Source organism: Dreissena polymorpha, chromosome 16 (genome assembly GCF_020536995.1).
Source record: "Dreissena polymorpha isolate Duluth1 chromosome 16, UMN_Dpol_1.0, whole genome shotgun sequence".
In the NCBI taxonomy this organism is placed as follows: domain Eukaryota; kingdom Metazoa; phylum Mollusca; class Bivalvia; order Myida; family Dreissenidae; genus Dreissena; species Dreissena polymorpha.
This window is the reverse complement of record NC_068370.1, coordinates 48,616,868-48,625,111: the sequence shown is the minus strand read 5'-3', so window position 1 is coordinate 48,625,111 and position 8,244 is coordinate 48,616,868. Positions and strand designations below refer to the sequence as shown.

The 8,244-nt window shown below is 34.9% G+C and overlaps 1 protein-coding gene across 1 annotated transcript in view; it reads left to right on the top strand.

The window, feature by feature from the left end:
* LOC127861624 (profilin-1-like) overlaps window positions 1-8,244 on the top strand; it is a 368,553-nt gene that overhangs the window by 274,836 nt on the left and 85,473 nt on the right. The window lies entirely within an intron of this gene.

The following is an 8,244-nucleotide window of genomic DNA, read 5'->3' as shown; positions in this document are numbered from 1 at the left end:
AAGCCTTTTCAAAGTCACCAAACATCTGCTCGGAAAGAAACTTGAAGTTATATTACCATCCAATTATTCACCAAGGGAGCTTGCTCAAGATTTTAGTGATTTTTTCGTGGATAAAGGGGAGTGTATTAGAAAAAATATATCTTCCCAAACTACAAATGACTTCAATACTTTTGATATGGAAGATTCAAAAGAGCAATTTAATGAACTGACACCAGCATCAGAACTCGAGATATCAAAGCTTATCTCAAATTCAGCAAATAAATCGTGCGAACTTGATCCCATCCCAACGTGGCTGGTAAAAGAATGTTCGGCGGAGTTAGTTCCCATCATCACAAAAATTGTTAATGCTTCTCTTAACACCGGTAAAGTGCCAACATCATACAAAAGTGCGCGCATCAGACCTCTATTGAAAAAGGAAACATTAGATCCCGATACACTCAAGAACTACAGGCCAGTATCGAATTTACCATATGTGTCTAAAATTCTGGAGAAGATAGTAGACTCACGCTTAGAACATCACATGGATTCAAACAATCTCCATGAGCCAAACCAATCTGCATACAGAAAATGGCATTCAACAGAGACCGCCTTGATTAAAGTTCACAACGACATTTAACAATCCTTAGACCAACACCAAGTAACAGTTTTGGTGATGCTAGACCTCTCTGCAGCCTTCGATACCATCGACCACGAGACACTGCTTGTACGGCTCGAAATCCACTTCGGAATTACAGGGCAGCCACTGGCTTGGATGAAGGCATATCTGAGTGACCGTTTTCAGACTGTCTGTATAGATGGAGAGCTGTCAAAGCCAGTGCATATGACATATAGTGTGCCCCAAGGCTCGGTGTTAGGCCCCAAATTCTATGTCATGTACACGAAACCTATCGGTGCTATATGTCGTAAACACAGGATAAACGCACATTTTTATGCTGATGACTCACAGCTTTACATGTCATTCAAACCAACAAACCCTGCAACAATAGAAGACACTATTAACCAAGTGACGGATTGTCTTAATGATATTACCCATTGGATGAATACCAACATGCTGAAACTTAACTCAGAAAAAACCGAATTAATTGTGTTCACATCTGATAGGGACAAGAATGCAGTTTCTAACATTACTGTGAAACTAGACAAGTCAGACATAATACAGTCATCTAGTGTAAGAAACCTGGGTGCTTTCCTGGACTCCAAGATGAACATGGATCAGCATGTTAATTCTCTCTGTAGATCCACCTACGCTCAGTTAAGGAAAATTGGTCGCATTCGGCAATATATCAACACAGATGCCACCAAAACCCTGGTAAATGCGTTAGTAACATCTCGACTGGACTACTGCAATGCTCTGCTGTACGGAATTCCCCAGCATACGATCAACAAATTGCAGGTTGTTCAGAATACTGCTGCCAGAATAATAACTAGAACATCAAAGTACAGTCACATCACACCGATTTTGAAGGACCTCCATTGGCTACCTGTATAGTACAGAGTGAACTATAAAATAATGACACTTACTTTTAAAGCTCTACATGGCCAATCTCCAGCGTATATCAAGGACATGATAGATGTCTATAGACCAACGCGTAATCTACGTTCAGCACACCAATCGATGGCACTGGTACCCTCGAAAAGCAAACAAGTAAAGTACGGGGAAAGGAGCTTCAAATCAGTTGCATCGAAATTGTAGAACTCACTGCCTATACATGTTAGAGACTGTCAAACACTCCAGTGTTTCAAAAGACAATTAAAGACCCACTACTTCGTGCTGGCCTACGGAAACTGATTACATCAATATTGGCACTTCAGATGCGATAAACTGCTAATTTACTTGGATAGTCCACAATTGTTGTTTTGATGTTAATCACTTTTATAAAATTAATGTTTCATGTGACGATTTTATTGATTCTATTGTTTTACCAGGCTACGGGTTTCTTATCATATGCTTAGTTAGATTTTAAATTGTTTTACACTGTTATGGTTATTTTATGTGGTTTTTTTTAACAAGATTATGATATGTATTCATTATTGTACAGCGCCTTTGAACGTGTTTTATTACATGAAAAGGGCGCTTTATAAATCAGGTTTATAATAAAAATAATATATGTAGATGCTTTTTTTTGTATCGAAATCGTTTCCGCCTAAATGTATTCCGCTTTTTGCTACTTTCTACTGTTGTTATTTAAGTGCATCTTTTATTCGATATCCCATTTAAGGCTTAACAGGACAGGAATAAGATGAAAGTGAATGCATATCAATCCCAAACTATATGATAGTAAGGTTAAATGTAGGCTTTTGAACAAGAAAATAATATCGCGGAAATGTATTGTAAATGGCATCCAACTTACAGTTGTGTCGGTAGTATTATGCAATAATTTATGTTAAGAAATACGTTACTCCATTTTTCTTTATGATTCTTATCTATATATTAGTTCACCTATATAGTTCGATCTATTTAGTAAATATATAATCGTGAGTTCGATTAAGTAAATTAAAAATTGTGTACGAATTGAAATGAATTATCATGCGCCGACGATCAGCTTCCACGCCTGTCTTGTCTACTGTCAGAGTGTTGGTTGTGTATTTATATTGAAATGCATTTTTCCTTCTATTATCTGATTACAAGTGTGTCTAAAAATAATACACTAAAGTAACTTTGAAAATAAGCTTTTTAAAAGGAATTGAGACAAAATACAAATATAATATATAGATTTTGTCCATGTTACATGTTAGATAAAATATATCAATACTATGTTTTCTGATTCCTATTAACGTTCATAGGTATTAAGTTCCTGGTATGCGTATCTGTTATGGTTCAACATAATTAATGTTTATTTAAACCAGCATCCCATAACCTCTTTGTAATCACGTGTGTATCATACAAAGCAAAGGTTTATTTTAAGCATTTGGTATGCAATATTAATGCTTGTGACATGGTGTTGTCAAACAAAGCTGGCCTTCCACTTTATTATTAATATGCCTATTGTGTGTGCATAATGCATAATACCGCCCATATTTCTCCAGCTATTGAAAGCTGTAACCTCTGTTAAATACTCACATATTTAATCAGGTGCAAAGTGCTACGTTTATTGGCAAATATGTTGTTGTCGAAACTACTTACAGGTATCTGTTACGCGATATAATCTCTTTCATTAGTACACGAAACACATTTAAGTATGTGAACTCTTATGTGCAATTTAGTTGAAATATACATTGCTTCCTCCATTCAAGTGTGTTGATGGATTGGTCGACTTTCAGCTGTAACTGTGGAGAGAAGCACTCACCATTGTCGACTTAGTATGACTGTTGCTTAGCCATACATCATATTTCATACATGTTTAATGTAGCGCTTATGAATATCAAACAAACAAAACTTAAATGACAATCAGATATAATAAATTATAAAGGGTATCTTTATAGTCCCAAATTGTATAATTTACAAAACGAACATTCATGTTCTTACATTTTTACCAATCTAGCTATTGCAAGGAATACTTTAATTGTTTTATATAGGAAGGAAGAGGGGCATGGCAAAATATGTGCAGAAAGGACAGTTATACGAGTGGTTTATTTAACAAAGGACAAGCGAAATAGCGGAAAAAGCTGGATTTTAGAGGGAAATGTATATAATTATATCTGAGACATACAGATATAAACATAACATAAGGCGTCCTACTTAATCTGGTTGAATTGACCACACAAACAAATTTAGCACCATAAGGATGCATGTGTCTTGTTTGTGTTTACCTGTGTTTGAACTAACTATTTGCCTTAAACTAAAACACAATAACACATTATTTTTTATATGAATCAGTGTGCTTAATCACACGTTAGTTTACTATGCCTAACTGCGTAAACATGATGTTAGTTTCGATCCTGTATTATGGGGCCGACACATCATTATTCAACTCCTACTTAATTATTGAACCTGCACTGCACTAGTGAGCCGACACATACCTATTAAGTTTACCATTGAGGTTGTGAATATATAATGCAAACATTTAAATTCTCATCAAGCATGTTTAGATATTGGCGCGGATATTAATTACCGGGGCCTAAACATATGGTGGCCCTAGTCAGTGTGTCTTGTGTAAGGCCAATAGAGCATGTCATACAAAGTACGGTTATACTTTTCCGCACATATAAATCAGAATGGCGTAATAATGTTGCATTTGTGAAAAACAATTCATTCGCATCAATGCCAAACTTCGCGTATTCAATGTTGTCGCAATAAGTTAAACTCATATGAAAAACAATAGCCATTCATATTACATAAACGACAATGTGTATTATTTTGGGAAAATTACTTGTGTTTTTTTTCTCAATTAAGTGACCAAAATACATGTTCGTTCAATTTATCGCCTTTGGAAGCAACTGACAATTTCTTTTTTTACACCAATTACCCTGAAATTAAACTGCAATACTGCGTCAGTTTAAATTGAGTCATTCCACGCTGGAGTTGTTACATACAATACATGCGATATGTATAGGCCGTGCTCTTTGAAAAAGATGTTTCATCCATGTGCGTTTAGTGTTGTCCAGATGAATCTGTGCAGCTCACACAAACTAATCAAGGACGACAATTTGCGCCTAAACTGGACTTTCCTCAACGGAAAATGTCATAAAAGCAGATAGTATCGTCCCTGATTAGCCTGTGCGGACTGCAAAGTCTAATTTTGGACGACACTTTACGCACATACATTAAACCATACAGTGCACATAACATATGCAAATATTTCAAAAGCGTAATTTGTTGTAGTGATTCATATGTTAATAATTCCAAACATACAATGGACGGACGATATCAAATCAATCACATTTTTTAAGAGTGCACATGTGATTCAGATACAGCAATTGAACCCGTTTGACAAAATGAATCTGTTCGATAATAAGCAACTCAACCCATATGATAACTTTAAATTACGTAAATATGGTGAGGTTGAAAACTCACACACTCATTACATTTCCAATATATCTTAATGTTGACGAAAAGCCATAATACTGTACTTCGTTAATTTAATGTTAAATTGAAACATTGTAATGCGAGATACAACCTGAGCATTATTATAGGAATTAGAAAATTCTTTCCATTTCTGAATTGTGTTTGTGTCAACGCATAAAACATCGGTAAATGAATGGCTGCCACAACCGACGTCTACTGCGATATTTCAAATTTGACAGGGTGCTAATAAAACATCTTCGCTAGCTTCATCTAAATATGTTATTATTAAACAAATGCTAGTGTCACCGAATAATAATAACACACCAGAGTGATGGTTCGGAATTTAGATGTGATTTAGGTTGCCACCATTTTGACGATGTAAATGGTAAATTCCAATTTGACATGTGTTTGGACAAACCTAAGTAAACACAGTCACATTTCTATGGGTGCTTGAGAAATTGTGCATCAGATATACACAATAGTAAAGTATATTAATGGAGATAAATACTATGCAAATGTTCAATTTCGTATTATTTAAGGATGATATTAGACACATCTGTTGACTTAATATATATGTAATACGTGTATAGCATTATAAGTATATTATTTACTGAATATTTCTGGGCCAAGTGTGAGGATGACCGGTTTTAACCTCCAATGCTTTGCATTGACCGTTCCAAGGCGGTGACCCCAGCTTTATTCTTATATGTGTTTATGTTGTTTTGTATTGTGCTGTTTTATGCTGTTTAGGACTGTTTGGCAATCGGTCACTTGCCTTAAATAAAGGACCAACTAATTGTGTATAATAAGAATTCAATACTGCCCCAGCAGCTAGAGTTTCACTTCTTTATATTGTAAAGGATTTAGAAAAGCAAGTAGAATTAAAATATTAATCAATAAAATATGCGACAAAACTCGTATTAAATCTTAACCAAAAACAGAACAAAACACCAACGAGGATTTGGAATTGATAATATGTTATGTGCCGCATTACATAAGGCTGGTATTAAACGCAAGTAATTACTTTGCTATTTAACTTTGCTTCGTGATGAAGAGTATTTCAATCAAGTTAAGTAAGGAACAATGTGCCCACTATTGTTATGTCGACCATATTAGTGTACTATATGTATGTCTTTATCGACGGTACGTCATTTTTGTTTAAGGAATGATCTTATAGCGGCTCTTTCATAGACGCTTATATAAAGGCGTTAAAACATTACATTTATTTGACTCGCTTCTATACTTGGTTTTAATGAAGACCAAATGCAGTCTAAAAACATTCATATCTGGTCACCGAATCTTTGTTGTTTTTTAAGATGTTTCGATTGCAATATTTTAAATGTTAAATATTTTTAAATAAAATATGACCCGATTTACCTGCCCTTATTATATACTAAAAACTATGTTTTTCGCATGTATGATTTGTTTGCTTTACAGAAAGTCTCCTCCTAGCAAACATCCAGTTTAGGCGGAAAATGTCGTACCTGACTAGTGTTTGTGCGGACTGCACAGGCTAATCTGGGGCGACACTTTAAGCACATGCATAAAATCCACGTTTTATAGAGCGCGGCACATATACAATGAAATTAAGATGTAAGATTTAACTATGTATATTAATATTTATCTAATAAGTTTTACCTTAAATGTATTCTGCTGCTTAATGATGTGTTCACGTATAATTATTAAAATAATACTACACGGTAAGTGAATCAAATAATATTGTTTATATGTGTGTTCACTCATTCCCGTGTGTCGATGCCTTAAAATCATTTTAGGTAAAACTGTAACGAAGTTACACTTATGACTTCAGTAATGATAACTTTATTTCTTCCAGGCATTACAGTGATATAACCATAACGGTCCAACACAAAAAAAAACTAACAATGTAGTTAGTTCCAGTATCTGGTTAGAATTTTTGACAAACAATAGGTTAACATGATATATGTTTTTTTCCACAGGCGGTTTTAGCGCCTCGGCGCCGCTTAGCCTTAATTTCCAATTCTGTGTTGCAGCAATGCTAGCTGTTCTGCTAATGGTTATATATCTCAAGCGCTTAAAAGCTCTGATCCTACTTTAATTTGCATTCTGCTTGCGATCAAGCACATCTATATAACGCATATCGGCTTTTAGTGTATGGGAGCTTGCAAACGACCTGTGGGATAAATGGGGTGCTTACAAAACCAAATCCGGTTCGATCCAGATTGTGATGTATCCAGTGTATATCACACAAAATAACATAACTTACACAACAACACGTTTGTACCGTTTCACATGATTACGCGTGCCACCCTTGGCAACATTCACTTGTTGAATTTAAAATGTAGCTACCATTAAATCGAGTTTTCCCCATAACCAACTAATAAATCAGCGCTTAGGCATCCAAAGACAGTCTTTCTATATAGACTGTAGGTGTACATGTATACACTTACTGTACGTTGTACTTGTTACATATCTATGTTTGATCAATTTCAACACTTGCAGCCTTGTAGATATAACTTAACGATTGTTTTCGAATTACAAATAAGATTTGTAAACTTTTCCAAAACGACACTACACTCTTTCTTACCAAAATAAAAGTCTTCAACGTTCTCTGCGCTACGAAGTTTGTATTCACAATTCAAGTAATAAAGCCCGATCTTTTCACGGAGATGACGCGACATTATACATGAGGTTTTACTTATCGCACGCGTTTAATCACTACACAGGATTTTCCTGTGTATTATGAAATCGTGTTTATGTTATGTTGGCGTCAAAACAGTTGTGACTTCCCCTTAATTTAATCAATTATTTAGCCGAGCTTCAATTATTGAGCCGATATTAAAGTATTATGCTCCCGTGTGCCATACAGACATGCAACTTGCATATACGTTTTGATGCGAACTACTACAGAAAAGCCCTATTACAATTGGTAACAATAAGAAGTGATGATTGTGGGTTAAGTACATGGATTTTAGGTTCATATAATTGTATAAAGCCCATTCGAAACGTATAAATATATTGTATTTAAATAAAAAATGTTATAGTGTATGTAACTTGATGTTTAAACTATAATTATACATTGGCTTCATAAATTAAATTGCACTGTAGTGCTAATGTATGCATTGTTTTGACATGTGCCAAAATAAATAAAACACATACCTCCTTTTAGCAGAAAATCCAGTAAACATCCCGATTCAAAAAGTACTTTGAACACGCTCGTCACATTTCTTGCCTATCAAACTTGCGCTAGAACCTTGATTGTGTTACACAATTAAAAGTAATCAATGATAACAAGTCGGGTTATAAAACATATCGAAATA